This window comes from Misgurnus anguillicaudatus, chromosome 16 (assembly GCF_027580225.2).
Source record: "Misgurnus anguillicaudatus chromosome 16, ASM2758022v2, whole genome shotgun sequence".
NCBI lineage: Eukaryota > Metazoa > Chordata > Actinopteri > Cypriniformes > Cobitidae > Misgurnus > Misgurnus anguillicaudatus.
Window position 1 is genome coordinate 23071215 of NC_073352.2, and position 20927 is coordinate 23092141.

Here is a 20927-nt window from a genome sequence, read left to right on the forward strand (position 1 = left end):
CTGTAAAGCCGAAGCGATGAAGGAAAATCCTCACAATGAGGTTGCAATGTCTAAACCAGCGGTTCTCAAACTTTGTCGGCCTGCGCCCCCCTTGTATACAGTGCATCCGTATGTCCCTCCAAAACTTATGACAAAACATTCAAAAACAACATATTAAATGATACAATGTAGTGCTGTTTGTTACTGTGCCTTCACACCGACGAGAGCGTCAAAGTAGCCGGAAGTCATTAGTTTTCAATGAGAGCCGGCGGCAAGCTCTGTCGAGCAGCGGTGCGGCGCGTCATGTACGGGGTGAACGTCGAGGAGAGTTGAAATCAGCTCAACTTTATGGTAATGAGCTATGACACGGTTTGGCGGGCAAGACGGGAACGTTCGGCGGCATCCAATCGAAAGGCGGAAACCTCCGCTTGAGAGGATTCCAGAGAATGCATATGAGTGTTAGAGCGTCCACTACATCTTTTCTATAGCTTCGTTAGTAGGGCAGCCAGAGCTTTTATAGACGCTCTCGCCGGTGGTGGTATGAAAGGTAGTAGCCTTATTTTTCTAAAATTTTATTACACATAATTAAATGATATTTGATAAATATTTTTTTTTATAAAATGTCATAAAACCCTGGACCATCTCAGAGGCCCCCAGTTTGAAAACCCCTGATCCAAACAGCCCTTAAAGGCACACTCCACTTTTTTTGAAAATAGGCTTAATATTCCAGCTCGCCTAGTTTTAAACATTTGATTTTCACAGTTTTGGAATCCATTCAGCCTATCTCCGGGTCTGGCTGTACCACTTTTAGCATAGCTTAGCATAATCCATTAAATCTGATTAGACCATTAGCATCGCGCTCAAAAATGACCAAAGACTTCCGATATTTTTCCTATTTAAAACTTGACTCTTCTGTAGTTACATTGTGTACGAAGTCCGACAGAATATTAAAAGTTGTGGTTATTATCTAGGCCGATATGCTAAGAACTATACTCTCATTTCGGCGTAATAATCAAGGACTTTTCTGCCGTACCATAGCTGCATCAGGCGCAATGACATTACGCAGCACCCGAAAATAGTCCCCTTGGTTACTTTCAATAGCAGGGGACTATTTTAACTCTAGGGGAGCTGGAAAATGAACCTATTTTCAAAAAAAGTGGTGTCACTTTATAGAAGTTTCTATTCTGTTACTTTACAATGTCAAGCAAAATGCTGTCTTTTATTGAAAAGTGATGTGAAAGTAGCACGACTGCACACCCCTTTCGTTGGTCACAGAAGTGGAGAAGAGAGCACTATGAATCAGGGAGATAGGTTATGGGACAAGAGAGATGACATTTAACCAGAATGGCATTACATATATGCATTTAGAAGAAGCTTTTATCCAAAGCTACTTATAAAAGGTATCCATTTTTTAAGTATGCGACAGAAGCGACTTTTACATCTACATACAACAAAACAACCAAAAAACATTTACTAGAGCAGTTGACAGTGTTCTGCAAAAAAAATGGTTGACTAGTCAACTAGTGAGGCTTGCTGGTTTATCTAAACTTTTCTTGCAAATATAATATTAGTTTCATTTTAAGCAGCACTTTTATAACAAAATGTATTCTCATGAGAGAGAGAGACAAACACATTGCTTCAAGATCTAACAATGACGTCTACAACAAAACCCAGAAACGCTGTGTGCTAAAAACAAAGACAGAGAAGAAAGTTCCTGCTACCTTTGTAGAGACTGAAACAAATCTAATTTGATCATTCGCAAGTACTTTTCCACTACGCCCCAAGGCGTAGAAAAAGCCTCTAAGTCGAGGCCCCACACCCACCTGAGACAAGCACTGTTATCTGTGAGGTTGAAGCTCAGCTCTCCTAACATTAAAGTCTGGGGAGGAGAGACTGAGACCAGGTGAAGGCAAAAACAAAACCCTGCCACTAAATTTATTACGGTTTAAAGATGCTTGTTTAACATCAGTACAGTTGTATTTATCTCTGGCATGTCATTTCTTTGAGAAGTTGTGAGACTTGAGGATGTAACTCATAAAAAGTAAATTTTACAGCCATTCAAAAAATAAAGTTAAAGTCCATGATAATTTAACAACCATTTTACCGTTGTAAAAATATACAACCTGCGCACTATAAAATAACTTTCTACTAGTTTACATGAAGAACCCTAAAAACGAACACAGATAAAAGTAAAAGGAAACAGAACAGCCACTAACTGACCTGTGAATCTTGCAGTGACAGGAAATGCATCATCGAGCAGTGGGTTTCTGCTACTTCCTGACTGTTAGACCACAAACAAGCGAACACTTCTCTTTCATTTTGAGAGTGGAAACTTCTTCCCCTTCCTCTTATACTCTATATTTCTCACTTTTTACAAGCCCATTTGTCTGCTATATGTTTTTTGGTAGCAGTCATCAAAATTATAAACTGAAAAAACGTTCACGTAAAGCTGTATGAAAATTTTTAAATTGGTAAAAACATGGCAGAGTCTACTAATCAATACATTTACATATTTTAAAGAAATTCTCAATGCCTTTAACACTAATCACCCAGCTTGATCACCCTCAGATTATGTCACCCTTCAGTGGTTGACTTCTGAGAAAAACTAAAAACAAGCCTGGTTCTCAGAATTCTTGCATCTTCAAACACATTTAAAAATCTTGACTTATCTCAGACATCATCGAAGATGAGCTGATATAAGCACGAACAAAGCTTTCTGAACTTAGACGTAAACCATCACAATCAAGCCCTAATACACATACTAATCGTATTATTAAAATGTTAAACGTATACACACAAACAACATACTATTCTTAAGCCTTAATTAATAAAGGGAATCAATTAATACAAGCTGTATAGTGCGGGTAGTGAGGTTAAGTACTGAGAAAACAACATAGAGGAACAGAACTTGGTGCACCCTTTACTCACTTCCTCTATCATACATCTCACTCTCTGACAGGGTACATCTCCTGCTACTAAACAGTTAGCTACTTCCTCTACAGTATGTCAATGTCCTCAGGCATTGGTACGATAAGCGAAAGATGTGCAGATCTGTAAAATTCTTTGAAAACATAGGAAGATGATGAGTAAAGTCTTACCAGCGAGTCGCCTTCAACTGACTTCTTTAAACCAACATGATGCTCTACAAAATGTTAAAAGTGCTCTTCCCTGCGATCTGTTTCTACTATGTGGCAACAGGCCGCACACCACAGATAGGAAGACACGTCATTGTTGTAAAACAGGACAGGAAATTGCCACATGGGCTGAAAAAGACCACGGTCCTCCAACATCGAAAAATTAAGACACGAAATGAAATTGCGCACAACAAATTGCTATATTTCTGAAAGATTTTGGATTATGTTAGGGATTCAATATCAGACTTTTGGGATCTTTTGAACTGTATGTATGCCGCCTCTGGGTACACATCATGCAAGGTATAAAATATTTCTAATATTTCAGTGCAAAGACAAAATGGTTTGGCTTCGCCACTGAAACCATTCATGGCATGATAAGACTAGAGAAGCTCAGGGCATTCAGCCAATGAAGACACCTCAGCCAAGAATTAGCACCGCCCTCGCTTTCATCATCTGACATTTCAGAGCCTGTATAATCAGTGACATATTAAATCCTTTATTATGTTTGTTTTATTACATGGTTAAAGCAAGGAAAGGGTTAATTCAAAGCGTCACCTTATGTTTTACAATAACTTAAAACATTGCACATTGAATCTAATACCAGTTTGGTTTTAATTTAATAAAAAACTAAGTTTGTGAACAATGTTACTCTTTATAAATGATGTATCCACTCCCCTTGGTGCTGAATATACCATGCTATTGTCTATGGTGACAAAATGCAATGTTGTGAAATAGCGCCACCCCCGCCATCTTGACTCACCCATCCCTGATGTGTTTACACTCATACCAATACCGCCATGTCACAGCATATGTCTGCACCAGGAGAGGAAAAATGCACTCTGAATGCAGCAGCAAAAACGCACTCGCCTCGCGCCCGCACAATCAAAAGTGAAATTCTAAGAACCTTAAACAGCCCCTGACGGCAGCTAAAAAACTTTGCCATCATTCTGGCGCTGATAAGAGCGTCAGCACAAGGTTTTGCACTGTAAAGCAGTAAAATTCAAAGTTCAACCATGCGTGAGAACGAAAACGTTTGGCTGAAATCACAGCTAAACATCTAAAGGTAGAAGTTACAAAAGAAACTGAAGCTGGTTGTTAAATCCAGTGAGCATTCCAAACAGGTCTGGACTTAAACTGCACATGGACTACCCCAAAAAATGTGCCATTGTTTCAAATTCTACAAAGTACTCTGCTATTTAAAACAGCGCCTGTAGTTAAGTTAAAATCAGTAACACAATCTATAAAAATATTTCATTTTTAATAAGCAATAAAGCTTTTAATGTCATTTTAAGTTTTAAGCATTTAAAAGAATTACCATAGTAACTAGTTTGTCACAATGATTAAATAATCGTCTCATCGCAAATTGTTTGAGCTCATCGCAATGATTTCAGATCACCGTGATGATTGCACATCTCTCTAAAAAACACAAGGGGGAGCTGCAGCGCCTGTATAAATGAGGCGGTATCAGATAACTTGTGTTACGTGTATAAATATTTACTGCCAGATAAACCTTGCAAAATATTTAATTTAAATAATCACAACAATCTGTAAAAATTATTCATAAAAATGTACGAGAATTAAATGTCAAAAGCAATAAACAGGAAATTAATCGTCATAATCGCCATCATATATGAAAGCAACACTAAAGAGTTTTTGCTCTTTGCTCCCCCTACAGGTTGGAAGCGGAATTGTCCATTACCACAGTCGTAAATAATTTAGCCTACTGCAGCAAAGCTGGCTCTGATTGGATTGTAGGTATGCTGTAAAGCAAGTTTTTGTAGTTTTCACTCGAACTACAGACCGCGCCCCGGCGGTTGGAAACTTATTTAGTGCGGTTTTGGCCGATAGAGGGCTGCAAAGCGAATGTGAAAGTGCCGTTCACCCTGTTTCGTTTTGGAAACGTTATTTTAAGGTAAAAAAAACTCTTTAGTGTTGCAACTACACTTGATTTACTCACAGTATCCAACATATCTAATAAAAAGCAGGCTTAATAAGGTAGAAGTATGGTCCACTTTTTAAGCGTACACGAGGATCTGCTTACTGTATGTGCTCCACCAGAATTTTGAAACTGGGGTGAGCGATAAACCGCCTGTGATTCTCATGCATATCTCATCAGTAAAGCCAGTTTCGTGATTAGTAGTAAATCGCCATCACCTGCTTTCACATGGAGCAGCATTTACTTCACAGAGCCGTATTTCACACAGAAGCTTGGCAAAATCTCATACATTTTCAGAGGCGATTTGTCCACGATTATAAACGCGGTTTTGCCTAGCATCTCGGTGAAATACTGCTTTGTGTAGTAAATGCCACTCCATTTAAAAGCAGGTGATGCCCATTTACTACTAAATCACAAAACTGGCTTTACTGATGAGATGCGCATGAGAATCAGAGGCAATTTATCACCCACCACTATTTGAAACCCTGCATACGTTGTATGACTAGTTCGCGCATGCGCGTACAGGATAAAGTAGGATAATTTTGTCGCAATTCGCATGCATTGAATTCCTGTGTGTACACGTACCAGTCAAATAAACAATACTTTGCAAGGCTATGCATTCGAGCATATTCACGTACACGCAAAAACAGACTATAGGGTTTTAGAGTAAAAGATATATCTCTCTTTATTTATCTAGCCCAGAACATACTGATACAATGATCAGACTCTAAAACTACGACATATATTCCCTTACTAGCACTCCTTGAGATGAATGCATCATAAAATACCTTATAGCTGACACAACTGACCCAAAATAACAGACATTCGTTACATTTATCATATCTTATGTAAGGTTGCCTTTGGCCCTGTAAAGCTGCAGGGGCCGTGTGCAATATGCGGCTTAGTTCTCATTTCCATGTGGTCTCAGCTACAGCTTTATGAAAGAGGGACTGTGACAAGAAAAGAGGTTGCTTATGTCTCTACATGTCGTCAAATACAATCTGCATTTAATAATACACAAATTACAATGAGCAAACAGAATGCAGCCAAACAGAAAACCATGAAAACACAGGTCTCTTCATTTTAAAATGTGGTGTGTGCCCGAAGCTAAGATTAAACTCACTTTTGTTCTCCATACCAACATTAAACATATAAGCACTAAACAACGTGTTGACAAGCTTCCTGTGGTATTGTCCATGTGGAGTCTATAGACTCGATATATGAAGAGCCCTGCTGTTATTATACTTCATGAGTCTACAGTGTTGTAAGTGATATGTTTAGACAGCTTTCAGATCCATGCTGGTTAATAAAACCCAGAGGGGAATGTGTACAGGAGAACCTCTTTTCACCGACTACTGACTGCAGCCTAATTGCACACAATTGCTCAACCCATCATCTAAAGCTGCAACTGCTGCAACAAAAGTTGCAATTTCAGGTGGCGAAACAGAAAAGCACTGCAAAAACAAAATAGCAATGTTATGACATCTTGTATGTATAGTCAACTCAATAAAACCTCAATAATTTTCCTTCTTGACACAAAAGCATAAATCTTCAATGAGTTAAAAGTTAAAACGTGAATGTGGGCTTGGGTGTTACCTGTGCAAGGCAAACCCCATAGCATTAAAAACACACCACAACAACGCTCCCCTCCCCCATACTTCCATTAACAAAGTTTGGATTCAAGAAACAAGAGAGGAAAATTCAACTACATACAGAAACTAGACCCAATGACTGTAAGAAAACAGCGATGGAAAGAAGATTACACCCTGCCATTTTGTTGACGCTATTTGCCGATTGGTGTGGAGGCTGCAGATGGCGGTGGGGGTTTTATTCGGGTCAATATTTGAAAAGGAATGCTGGTCTTTGTAGAGCCATCGTTTGTTCATGATAGCAACAGGATGAGAAAAGCAAAGCATAATATATACGCTTGTAAACGCCGGGGACAAAACTACTAGCTAACATCTCAAATCTAGTGACAATATCCTGAAGCGAGGTGAGAACTCAACTCTTGCAAGTGACTGCAATAATCTCACAGACTTTAAATAATCGAATAATCCATCAAATCCAAAAAGGAGATTTGATACTAAAGGATTTGGGCGCACTGCACGAATAACAAAGTGCAAGGTGCTAATTTGTGTGCATGCAATAGACCAAATATCTCTTGAGGTCTGTGAAAACTAAATGAGACTCACAATGAAAATGTAAACAAGGAGTGGCTGTTGCTAAGAAACTAGTTGTCAGGTGACCTACAGCATGTTGAGTGATATAATAGATACAATGAGAGGTTGACATTTAAGCATGAAAAGTTGGAACAGATAAAAGATAAGGTAATGAAATGAGCTCGTTGCATTGCACGTGTTATTTGTTTCTTAAATAAATATAATGATTGTATTTTAACAAGATTTTTAAGGCTTATCGCTGAAACTGTCCTATGGTTTGACAGATCATGTATTCAACTGAACACAATGGTTATGTATAATAATTTCTAACCAGTCAACTAAAATGAAGTCTGTAATTATGGCTATTGATTACTGTGGTGCTAAACCATGTTATGTACTTTACAATTTTGTTTTGGCAAATTGCAATTGAGAGGAATATATCTTTGTAATAATGCAAGCATGAATGTCGTCATACTGTCTGTAATGCAAAAAAAAAGGAAACCAATAAACCGAAAGAGGCGTTGACAAATGACAAAATAAAATGAAAAATGGCACCAGAAAAGTGACAGATGTTACTCTATATTAACCTACTAAGACCTGGTGTGTCCACATACGTGGACATCAAATGTTTTGTTGTTTGCACCATAATACCTAATTCTGGGTAACTGGAACCTGTTGTATACAAACTTGGACAATTACTTTATGTTGAAAGAAAAATATTTTGTTATATTTATTGGTTCTTCCTAACCCCAAAACAGCTGGAAAAAATCTTAAATGCGAGCCAAACCAAAGCTCGGGCCTTAGGAGGTTAAAGCAAAGATCGCTTCACTGTATGTTCATATGTGTATGATTAAAAAACTTCTGTGTGCTCTACAAACGCACTACTAGAGTTTCAATATTTTTGCATGTGTGAAACAAGGACTTATATTACAAATTTGGCACTGACATGACATGCCATTATCATACATGCATAAAGACAACCCCAGTTTTATATTAAATTGCTTCACTTACACTCCATGCATACGTCTATTAGGATGCTGGATTAATAGCTCCAACATCTAGCATTATTATTAAATATATAACATTATGTGCTCAATGTAGAAAAGAAAATAATTTTATAAATGTTACAACTACCCATTAGAGTAATGTTGCAAGCACTACTTTAGGGCTCAAGAAGGGTGGGAGGGAGTGGGGGGAAGATAACATCACCAGTAAAAACCAAGCAACCATAGATTTGATGTGTGTGTCCGGTGCTCTGAGAATTAAATTTTAAGCTAAACTTTACAATACTACTAAATCATATTCAAACCTCAAACATACTTTAATGCTTTTGTAGTCTGAAAGGAAATTTGCCACAGATTAGTCAACTCGACCCTTAGGTTATGTTGTAACTACAGAATTAGTGAGTAAACTTTCCTTTTGTTTTCTTGACGTAATAGTGTTTCCTAAAGACCAGTGGTTCTCAAACTGGGGGCCCATGCCCCCCACCCCTGATGACATTTTACAAAATACACAAATTTATCAAAAATTCAGCTTAATGTTTTATGTCATAAATTTTCTTTGGGGAGGCTGCAAAGGGATGCACCGTACACAAGGAACCTTTGACTAAATGGTACCCCTTTTAGCATAGCTTAGCACAATTCATTGAATCTGATTAGACCATTAGTATCGCGTTCAAAAATAACCAGAGTTTCGATATTTTTCTTATTTAAAACTTGACTTCTGTACATTGTGTACTGAGAACGATGCAATGATTTTACGCAGTACCCGAAAAAAGTCCCCTTGGAAACTGCTGGGGACTATTTTCGGGCACTGCATAATATCATTGCGCCTGCTGCAGCCATGGTACAGCAGCAAAGTCCTTGATTATTACGCCAGAATGAGAGTATAGTTCCTGATATTTGCCAAGAAAATCACAACTTTTAAATTTCCATTGTTTTAGTACACGATGTAACTACAAAAGAGTCAAAAATAGGAAAAATATCAAAACTTTTTGAGGTTTTTAAGCGCGATGCTAATGGTCAGATTCAATGAATTATGCTAAGCAATGCTAAAAGTGGCACCGCCAGACCCAGAGATTGACTGAATAATTTCCAAAATGGTAAAACTCAATTGTTTAACAGGAGTTGGAAAATGAGCCCATTGTCCCTTTAAATGTCTGCTGTTTGAGTTTCTATCAAAAAATCATAATCTATTAAACACTGTTTATTGAAAGCTGAAATAAAACGACAAAGAATTTCCAAATGTCAAAGAGTTTCAGCTGCCATTGCCAATAATAAACCACATCTAAACCATAATTCACCTCACTAATTTTAAAACAATAGCATCTCACACTAACCCATCAGAAACTAACAAGTTTTAATTAGCATGTCTTTTTTTAAGTGTGTGACTTGTGGTTTAATGTTCTGTTAAACACAGCCACCCACATCTTTTCAAAGACTGTCTGCGTTTCTCTAAAATGCCAGATACCCGCTCAGCTCTTACCACACGTGTTGCACTAGCGCTTGAGAAACGCTCCCTTTTATTCACATCTTTTAACCTGTGAACCCTTTTGCTATGTTTTCGTGAGCCCGAATCGCAACTATCTACATTTCAAATCAAAATATGGCGGTTTACTGCTTTGAGCTGTTCCTGTGAAGAGCAATAGACTCATGGCAATAACCTGTCACATGACTGACCTGTGTACCCATTGTTAACAAGGCAGACTGGAATATAAGGTACAGTTGCCTCTGTGATGCAGTAGTTAAACTGTAGGCCACATGTAGTTTATCTCTTAAGCACTCATTAGTACGCACACAAACAAACAAACACCTGCATGGCTGAAGATCTAGTAAACAACTAATCAGACTTTAGGTATAGGTGTAAGCCAGTCCTCCTGTAGAATAAAACTCTGCCATTCAACGCTAAACTAGTATCAGCAGTACATATTTTATTGCATACTGCAAAAGAGAAAATATAATTTATGACATGAGTGCTACCTAAATTCCTTTGAGTCTCTGTGACCAATAAGTACCTACGTGTATAGCAGTTAAAAACAGAAAGATCCCTTTCTATCAAAAGAGGAACTAGTAGCTGTAACAAGTAACGAGATCTGGAAAGCACAGTGTTTGTAATAAATTGTTTCAAAAGACTGATTTCAGTACTGCCTTTAAATTTTAATGTCTTTTCAGGTAGTTTTGGATGTTTTTTAGAAGCACTCTATCATGAGACACTTGGCTGTATGATGTTTTTGTGACAAATAGTGAAAGCACCAGCAAAACTGTAAGCAGTGTGGTTTACAAGGGAAGTGGAGTGACTTATCATTCATTTGGTGACATGACGTGTAGATCGTCTCTGGTAAGATACAACAAATATAAAAGTGATATTACATTTTATCATGCTGACTTCATCTAAATGTAGTAAAGTATAGACAAGCACCAAATGAAAAAGGCAACTACTTGTTTTCATCCATGTTGTCGGTGTGGATCTGAATATTAATCTCTAAAAGTTGTTATACGAAAGACTAAATAAAAGCAGCTTTGACTGCTTTGACACATTTGAACTTCCCCCTCAGTTCAACTTGGCCCTAGATCAACACCTTTATATATTATTATTAACACCTCAAAGTCACAGTTAGACCAAATATAACACATGATAAACTATGCCTAAGGGGACCAGACGCAAATGGACAGTCCCATGCCTTCCAGATAAACGAACCAAAAAAGTAACATTTGATTAGTACAATGAAACATCACCCACCAAATCTTAAGACAAAAATAAAATGGGTGTAGCAAGTGGATGGGTATCATCATTTACTTCAACAAAGAGTCATTTCCAAGATATTGCAGACCACTCTTCCCTATTGAGACCATGTGGTATTGCTGGGCTAAATGGACTGACCGTTTGTTCTGCTATCTTTTCGCAATCATCCTGAAATGTATGACAAAACTTTTAGATGGGTCAAAAACATAAGAACTGAAAGTCTTCATGCATTTTCACATTTTTGAGTGGATAAAATCTGATTAGTTTTTGTCCATTCTATTTACCAAAGAAGAAAATAAATCTCTGTTTTCTTAATCTGTGATCGAATATTGTAATCCAGAATATCTCACTATACCTGAGAACTAGGGTATGCCAGTCTGAGCTTGTTTTAGGAGACAGTTTCAACACAGAGAATGTGTGTTGCTCAATGGAAATGGGGAGAGCAGTATGAAAACATGATGCAAATCTGTCTGAGCAGTCAACAACATATAGACAAAGAAATCATTCCCTGAACTATTTCAGAAGAACACTACTGCTTTCAGAATGCTTTTCAAGATACCCAACGGCAACATGTGTTATCTCAGATCTCATTTCCACTTGTTACTTATAAATAGTTCATGTATTTTTGCATATGGAGATCACGAGAACCTTTAAAACTTGTAACACTAGAAATATTTAAACTAAGGCTTCGAGTTTCACACATTCTTATGCTGGTCCAAGTTGGTTAAGCATTGGTTTGGTGATCCAGCATAGCCATGTTGTTTACCAGTTGGTCAACCTGCCTAGTTGTTCTGATGAAGCTTGCTGACCACAGGAGGCTTAAAGACTTGGTAGATACCAGCAGCATTGTGGGAGCATGCTTAAGACCAAAATCCATTTAAATCAATAAATATAAAAATTATCAAACCTTTACCATCAAAAATCTTACACATTATGGGTCATGTCTAAAAGTCCAAAGATGACAAGGATTATGTTATCATCACGCCAACTAGCCACCCATCCAGCAGGTTTCTTAATCTGAGCTCATTCTTACCCACGACCAGTGCTGAAGGCAAGACAAAGCATTTAAAATGTCTAACAAGCCATGTACTGCAATATGAGCCTTGCCACAGCGCTCAAACTATCAATGCTAGTAAGCCAGACAAACAATGTATGACAGAAAGAGACAAATATTCTTTCTCAGACCAAGCCCAGCCCTCCTCTGTTCTCCATGCTAGACCAGCTAGAGCAGTTTGGTCCACCCCTCCTGCTTTGCGAGACCTAATGATCCAATTACAGGCAGGGACTTGTTGATGTTGTATTATGCGAGGAGCCAACCTGACACTACCGGTCACTCTGCCAACTGTGACAGAAACTGAAGAGAAGCCCCAAACAAAGCAGTTCTCAGCAAAGGGGCCTACTAGCCAATTCCAGGTGCCCTAGCTCATTTACAATACAAATCAGGGACGGCTGGGATGGGGGACTGAAGTATATTCTGCCTAACAGGGGGTCTGACAAGATAACAAGATCATTCAAGTAGAATCTGATATTGAACCAAACACCTGGGGTCGTATGACACTGGGTGGGGGAACATTTCCAAGAATTTCAAGCTTGCTTACTTTAACCTGCTTTGACATCTGAATATTATTTAAAGGGCAATTAAATATAAAAAGTAGCCTTTGACACATAAAGCTTTAACTGATATTAGCTAAAGATTACAACATACTTTAAAATGTTTATATAGTACCAAAAATCTGCATTAAATGTACAAGCATTGGCAATACTTTGAACTTCAAGCTTGTGGCCTCGTTTGAAAGTTTAACAAAGATATTAATTTGCATAAAAGTCTTCAGCATCCTTACTGGTCACAAACTTATCAAACGCATAACAAAAACTACAGTTTATGTTTTCTGAGAAGTATTAGCTGCCTGATACTTCAGCACATGCCATTGGGATGTCACAAGTTACTATAGTAAGTATGGTGTCAGGCATAAGTACACGTGGTCAAATGAGTCAACATCCAGATGTTCCAATCAAAGAGGGTTGTATTTTTTTGTTAAGAGAGACAAGTGTAGTTGATCAAGCATTTTTACAAGAACTGTTTGTGATTCTCTTCTGAGTCGCACTGAGATTCTGTAAGCACAACAGGATGAGCAACATTCAGACCAAGTTCCATAGTAATGATGAGGCCTGATAAGCCAGTCTAAAAATCAAACTGAAATCTACAAGCCCACGTAATGGAATCAATGACAGACTACAGCAAAAACTATCGCTTACATGAACAAACGACACGATGGAGTGCCTTACTGGTATATAGCATGATGCATCGCTAGATATATGGTCAAAATCGATGAAGATTAAAAAAAACTAGTTTATTTTCGCAAATGTTGTATGGGCTTGGTCAACAGGCTTGCAAAACATGATTGCCTACATCACTCTCACTTCCCATATAAGGCAATGATTCTTTCCAAAACATGTGACTTTAAACTTCTATATATCACGCACTATATAATAAATATACTGTACAAGTGCAAAAGAGTCTATTTCGATAAATGATATAAAAAAGCACATTATGGATATATACTACGATTATGGATCATTCGGCTATCAAATGCATCAAATCAAAAAAATGATCAACTATACATATTATTTATACTTTATTAAAACATTGAGCAAAAAATCAATAAATGTGATTTCATAAACATAAAAATATGCTCTTGCTGCATAGATTGGTATTTTTAATAAACATCATGAATCTTGTTTACAAAAGAGAAGTAGGCAGACAACATACATTTTGCGCCAACAAATCTACAACTGCATACTAAAGGTGTAAAAGAAATACAAAGACTAAAAACACTAACCTCAAAAGTATGGGGTTTTCCTGTCAAGCTCCATAGTTGTGATGGAAAACATGTCAGGATATCGGCAAAAAAAAAGCTGCGATAAAAATTAATTATCTTAAAAACAGCGATTACGTTGACGGGAGTAAAAAAATAATCCAAGGGTGTGTCTACAGCAAACAAAATGGCATGTTCAAGGTGCTGAACACCGACCTGCCCTTTGCCTCTCCCACTCACTTCAATACCAGATAGAGCGAAAATGAGAACACACAGTTTGGGAGGGCAATGGCTGTGCGTTGAAACCTTTAAAAAAAGAGAAGTACTGAAACGCAAAGCTCTCTTTCTCACTGTGACTCACGTCCCCAAAGCAACCACTGACAGACGAGCTGTAAAACACAACTTTGACATGAACCAATCAACTGCAAGGGTGGACCTAATATGCAAATCGCTTCAGGTGAGCTCAGCCTCTGGTTTCGATTGGCTGAAGAGAGCAGTGGGGGAGGGGGAACCTGGACAAAGTAACAATCGGGCTACACCTTGAGCTATGCAAGAGGAGTAACACAAGACTGGGTGAGAGTGTAAAGGTTTTTACAACTGAATGTAGACGTGGCAAGAATTAAGTAGAAAAGTGGAATTGTAGAGAATAAATGCTGTAGAAAAACAGAAATAAATATTTGAAGGAGAGGTACAGATTCATAGCAACTAAACAGATTACGTTTTTTAGTGTGACGGTAGTGCACATTTGAGAAGGTAAACCGGGAGCGGCCCTTCGGGCTATAAAACGCCCCATAACACAGGCTTTATGTTTGATATAAGAGATGAAAGAGGCCATACATTTTCAAACTGCCCCACCTGACTGCACTACTCAAAAGCACAATGAGAAGAAGCACTACAGTAAATCATTTGAGCCCTTACCAGAGATTTTTGTGTCATTACAGTCATCTCTACCAAAGAGAAATAATAAAATTGTGTTAAGACTCATCTGGCTAAAGTCTGGCTAATAATGCCTGAGCCTGACTCAGGTGAGTAATGTTTTAATGTTAATGTTTAAGCAGATACATGAATTACAATATCTTATATATCTTATATATATATATGAATGCTAATAAGAGATCCATATAGATATACACACATACACATACACAATTATTATCTCTCTCTTCTAAGAATACAGAACAAAATACTGATGACGACTCATTTTTACCAATAACATGAGAATGTCCCATAGCTTAACACCGCTTGCTTTTGAATAGCAGTAGCCACTAGCAAGTTATGTTCATGGTTGTAATGTAATAAAACGACTTGCACAGAAATTTCTGCCGAAAATGGCATAATTGTTTTTGGCTGAAAGAAACAAAACGTCTGAAAATATAAACTAAAAATAGTTCAGTTCAAGTCAAGCTCTCAGATACAGTTGTTCATGTTCATCGGGTTTGTCAGTAACTGATGATGTAGTGTACAGTTTTTAGTTACTCATGGTGGACTGTTATGCGGGCAGGCAATGACGTCACTGAAACTCATTTCAAGCCTGTCGACATATGCAGAACAGAGTTTCATTAAAATTATTGTGTATTACATGTTGTATTAACAAGGCTGCTAAATTACTACTTTACTATAGTTTTACACTAATAGTTTTCTAGAACTTTACATTATTTAGATAAAAAGCTTTTAAATTCGATTCTGTAGAATATAACTAAAAGAAAAATATTTAATTTTGTTTAATTTTAACACAATTTTGGTGTGTTACTTTCAAAAAAGTTTGATCATTTTATTGGTTGAAGTTATTGGTTTGTAGTCCATTCATTCATTTAATTAAACTAAAAAGTCTAATATTAATTCAATTATACAAAAACTTTTTTTTAAATTTTTGGTTTTCAGTTTTGGTTTTCGGCCAATTGCATCTAAAATTTTCGGTATTTGGTTTTGACCCAGAATTTTCAATTCTGTGCATTAATACTACTTGCTAGTTTTAAAAAATATATATCAGGGGAGAGCAGGGTCGAAAGTACCATTTTTCAGAAAAACTTAATTTTAAAAGATAATGTTATAGACAGAGATATATATTTTTGCTAAGTAACACATAGGTGGGTCAAAAGTAACACAACAAAACAAGAAAGATTTTTGTGTTACACTTGTTTGTATTAAAAATACATGCCTATAACCTCCTTAATATTTAACTGCAAACTTATTTTGTCATTTATCTTTGTAAAAAATAATGAAATGAAATTTTCAAAAGCAACCAACAGTAGTAATTGTTGAGAATAAAACACTTTTCAACACTTTAAAAATGAAATGAAATCAAATTAGAATAATATCAATTTTCAAAAAAAGTGTTACTTTCTACCCGACAGGATCTTCTCACATTTAAACCCGATTTACTTTTATTTTGAAAAACTCTGAGAAGGCAAACTTCAGAATAGGGCTTGGGCGTCGTGACGTCATTACTTGTCGTGGCGGCCATGTTGGTTGCTCCTTTACTGCTGCGCTCTGTTTATAGACATACTTTCTCTCAATCGTGTGTCTTAATTTGATTAATTTGTCGTTATTTTTTCAACCATGGTAAACCGTTGCTGTATTAATAATAAAGTAACACATTAAAAGTAATTTACATTAAAAATGACAGATAAGAACAAAACTTCATTATGTTTTATTCAATATCGGAAACCAAACATTAACCTCAACCCCTCAGTAATGTGTATACATGACATATAAATGACATTTATATATACGACAGTGAAGTATAACATCTGAATATTAATTTATATAGCTTAAGTCAACATTGAACATAAGGGAAATGTCCCGGTTTACTCGCCCAAAATACGGGAACATTTCAACATTCATCTTTCTGTTGCTATCCCTCTGCTGACAGCAAAAACTGCTGCATTAACTAAGCTAGTTGTGAAGCTAGGTCATACGTGACTTTGCTTACAGATTGGCGTGAAATCGTGCTCTTACAACAACAACGCTGTTATTTTAAATGACTCTTTTTTCATATGGATCCCAACCGTTAATAGTTCCGATTTTGTCCACATACCGGTCTCTGCTTCCCTGTTTAACGTATCCCAGTAAATTACACATACTTTTCCGGATTTTAACATCTTTTTTCTTTCTTTTAATTCTCCCAACTCTGCCGCTTCTCCTCGTTCAACTTGCTGTATGATTACATTCGCGAGGGTACCAACATGGCCGCCACGTCCCAGAATGCAACGCGGCGCCCAAGCCCTATTGAGCACTAAATAACCTGTAGATTGATCAGTAGTGTAACACATGAAACGAGAAACACAATGCGTTTTGTTACTTTCGTCCCATGTTACTTTTGCCCCGGTTCTCCCCTTACTGCCCCAACTTTCTGTTTTAGGAATGTCAACGGAAGAACTCTTCAGTTTGACATGAAATTATCTTATGTGTACCTAGAGATATGGATAGGCCTGTCAACTTATCGTACGATAGGTGAACATGACGTCAGTAGTTTTTTTAGAGGTGATATATTACCATAGTGTTACATGTGTGTTTGTGTGCAAAAAAAAGAACTTAGCATTTTAGACGACCGCGATTGCCTCTGTTATTTCTAGAAAGTGGCTGTGCGCGCGCGCGCGCACACACACACACACACACACACACACACATACATACACAGAGAGAGAGAGAGAGGGCGGGCAGTGACAGGTGAAGAGAAAGCTACTCAAGCTGAAATTTCGTGTTTTATGGTAAATACATACAGTTTGAAAGAATACATCTGACTGGAATTGGATTTAAAGCTAAGTTACAACCCACATCTCTAACGTGAGGAGAGAAAATTTACCTAAACAAGCCAGCATCTCTACTCTGTTCAAAAACTGAGGCGATGAAAACAGCTATAGGCTACAAATTAAAAGTCATCTTAAACATAACCATAACATCTAATGTTTAGATCTGAGGTGTAGCTATTATACACGTGGCTGCGGGTAGAGACGCGCATACTCACAGATGCGATCAGAGTAACACTCGTCTTAAACAATTAACACTGTGAAGCTGGGATTTACACTGAACAATCTATTAGCTGTTTAAAATTGAAAGGCATATTTTGTAATATTTATTTGTTTTAAATAGAATATAATTTTTTTCTTACATTCCAATTTCATAATAATATTTCATATATTTTATCCTAATATTCTTAAAAATCAAAGTTGTGTTCTTAGAAAGGATGTTCTTACATTATTATGCTATTTTATTGTCATATCTAATCAGTGACATAAAACGATCTTAAAAAGACAATACTATCGCCATTATTTCTGGGGCAATTAACTTACCTATCGAAAGTAGCTATTATGACAGGCCTAGATATGGACAACGTTCCTCAACTGATGTGCACCTGAATTAGAAATTTTCCAATACCATTTTTCTCTTCCCGATACTGATTCCGATACCTGGGCTCAGGGTAGGGCTGGGCGATTAATCGAAAAATAACCGAAACCGAAATTCAGAGCCTCTAACCGACATAATTTTATCATGTCGGCTATTTCGGTTTTTAATCCTGTTAATACTTTCCCTTTAAAAACAAACTGCTGTGTGTGATGTTGCGTAACTCCGCCCTGTCCTGTCAGTGGCACAGCGAAACATGGAGGAGAAATCAAACACTGTTTAACTGAGCAGCAGGATCATCTAGTGCCCAAAAGAAGCACAGTACTTTTTTTTAAGAAGTAATCGCGAATGTGCAGGCACCTGTGACAAAAATACGGAATGCGCGATCGGGTTTTTACCGCACACGCGCTCAGTTTAATCTACCGATGGGTCTCTAAGCAGCCCGGGTAATGTCATTACATCTCACTCACTCAAAACCGCGAAAAGACGCGCCCGCGTGAGTTTAATTTGACACTTCAGAGATGACGGAGAGAGAGAACGGGAGAACTTCTAGTCTACATTAACACCAAAAGCATTACAGATGAGAATAAATGGCTTAGACATCAGTGCCCAGTTAAGAAAAAATGGATTGAATACAAGAAACGTGTAAAGGATACAGTCCAAGTATGTATTTTGCCCTACTCATCTCATTACAATATGCTATCTGGATACAACTTATTATGTATGTATCTTATGTCTATAATTAGTCATGGGGGTTGTATGATTCTTTGGTTCATAACTTCCCATTCTGAAAGTTTCATCAATTGTAGATAATGACATGCAACATCTGCATAGAGTTAAGTCTATTTAATATTTTTCAGTAATGCAGTTATTTTGGGAAAAAATGTGAATAATTGCATTGCAGGCTGATTTAAGGTGTGCCCTAAACTTTCCAACCTTGTCAGGGAACTATGAGGCAAAAAAATAATCGTTTATTAATCGTAACCGATGTCAAATGTTAGATTAACCGAGGTTTTGATTTTAGGTCAAATCGCCCAGCCCTAGCTCAGGGTATCGGCCGATACAGAGTACTGATCCGATACCTGGGTGTTTATCTGCATATATAGGGGACATACAGCTGCGCATTTCTTTTCTTCTTCACCGCTCTAAACAGTCGTTCCTTGTGGCAACTGTGTTTGCGATTAGAGCAGCGAAGAAGAGATTAGTTGCTTTGCAGTGTTAGCTTTAGCGTTACCTATAGCGGGCAGGAAAATGGTATCAGATGGGTGCGATTGTTCACGTACTCGCCGATACCGATGCCAGAATATTTGTGGTATCGGACGCATTTCCGATACTGGTATCGTAATCGGAACAACCCTAGCCTGAATCTCAAACCATCATTCTTCGAAATAGTGCAGGTAAATCACCACAGTTAATTATTATAGCAATATTTTTTATGCATGTAATTGTTTGTGGTTCAACATCACAACTGTGTTCGCTCTCTTACACAACACACAACGTGACCCAGTAATGACTCAAAAATGAACAATTGTTTACAACAGATTTGTTTAATGAACAGAGCTCCTACTTTAACTCAGTTTGCCTAAAGTAGACTTAAATAGTTAAATGGAGAGGAAAAATATTGTTTCATATGAGTGTTTTATATGATTATTAAATATTTTATAACACTACATTTATTTGATTTTTATTTAACTAACTTATAAAAAAAATCTGCATGTGTGTCAAATCAACATATATTTTTATGTTTTTATTAGTGAATGAAATCAAACTTTGATGATCCTTATCTCATAATTAGATTATGAGGCTTTAGTCTTAATTTCATAGACAGGGTGATACATATTATTGTATCACCAAGTACATGCCGATTTTCCACCCCAATTAAACTGACCACAACACACCAACCGCCTTTTCTGCTGAAATGACCAGAATGAACAATTTTGTTTTCTTGCCTATTATTAGCACTAACCTATATCACATCTTTAAGCATATTGAGCCCTCACACATTTTTATCTGAGCTGACAAACAGGAAGTCAGGGTCTGTGGCTGAAAAACAGCAGATCAGCGGGTTTTGTCAAATGCAGTCAAAAGAGGCCAAGAATACACTCCAAAGAAATGAATAGTTATTTAGTTAACACTACGCACAGCGTCATTTATGTTAGGGCTTACCAGTAACTACCTGCACCTTTCTGAGAAAACATTAACTGCACCAATGAACTGTTGAGAAGTGACAGAGTTGTCAGGCCTCTTGGGCAACGTTCATTCTTCTAGGCGTGTCTTTAACTTGCCTAAGAATATTAGTACACCAACGCATTTTATGTTGCACACATACTGTTATTTGTAGATCAAAAGAGCAAAACAAAATGGGTAGAAAAGCAAAGAAAAACGCATTGTTAAATTTTGGATCAAACAGTGTAAACATGCAGCAAGCACCTGCTGCACTGTGCCAACAACACGTTTGGCATTATACAAAACCCGTCTGACGCTAACACAAGTGGGACACAACAAACAAGTTCAACAAGCTCCACATTATCCTGATAAACGAAGTTGTTTGCATATAACATTTGTTTTCCTTCCTCTAGAAATTGCAACAGCAATAAATAAAATGCAAACAGAATGTTTCTGTTAAAATATTATTAAATGTGATTTTTTTTATCTATACTTTTTGTCTTTTGTCTGTAATTAATACATGTTAATAGATAAACAGGTCACATTTTGGCCTAATAGCAACAGAATAACTCGAAAGTTTTATTACTGCACTAATACTACAGTTCATTTTGCCAGCACCAATCCCACATCACAATCCTTAAATCTCATCCAC

The 20927-nt window shown here is 37.2% G+C and overlaps 1 protein-coding gene across 5 annotated transcripts in view; it reads right to left on the minus strand.

Moving 5' to 3' along the window:
* The window catches only part of elf1 (E74-like ETS transcription factor 1), a 50217-nt gene that overhangs the window by 20453 nt on the left and 8837 nt on the right, over window positions 1-20927 (minus strand). For 2 of the 5 annotated variants that reach the window (XM_073854360.1, XM_073854355.1), the window contains exon 1: window positions 13790-14106. The exons of 2 other annotated variants lie outside the window; for them this stretch is intronic. The gene's annotated coding sequence lies outside the window, so the exon portion shown is untranslated. Of the gene's footprint in view, window positions 1-3077; window positions 3203-13789; window positions 14107-20927 lie in introns of those variants that run through there. One more of the 5 variants, XM_073854357.1, reaches the window with a different exon arrangement.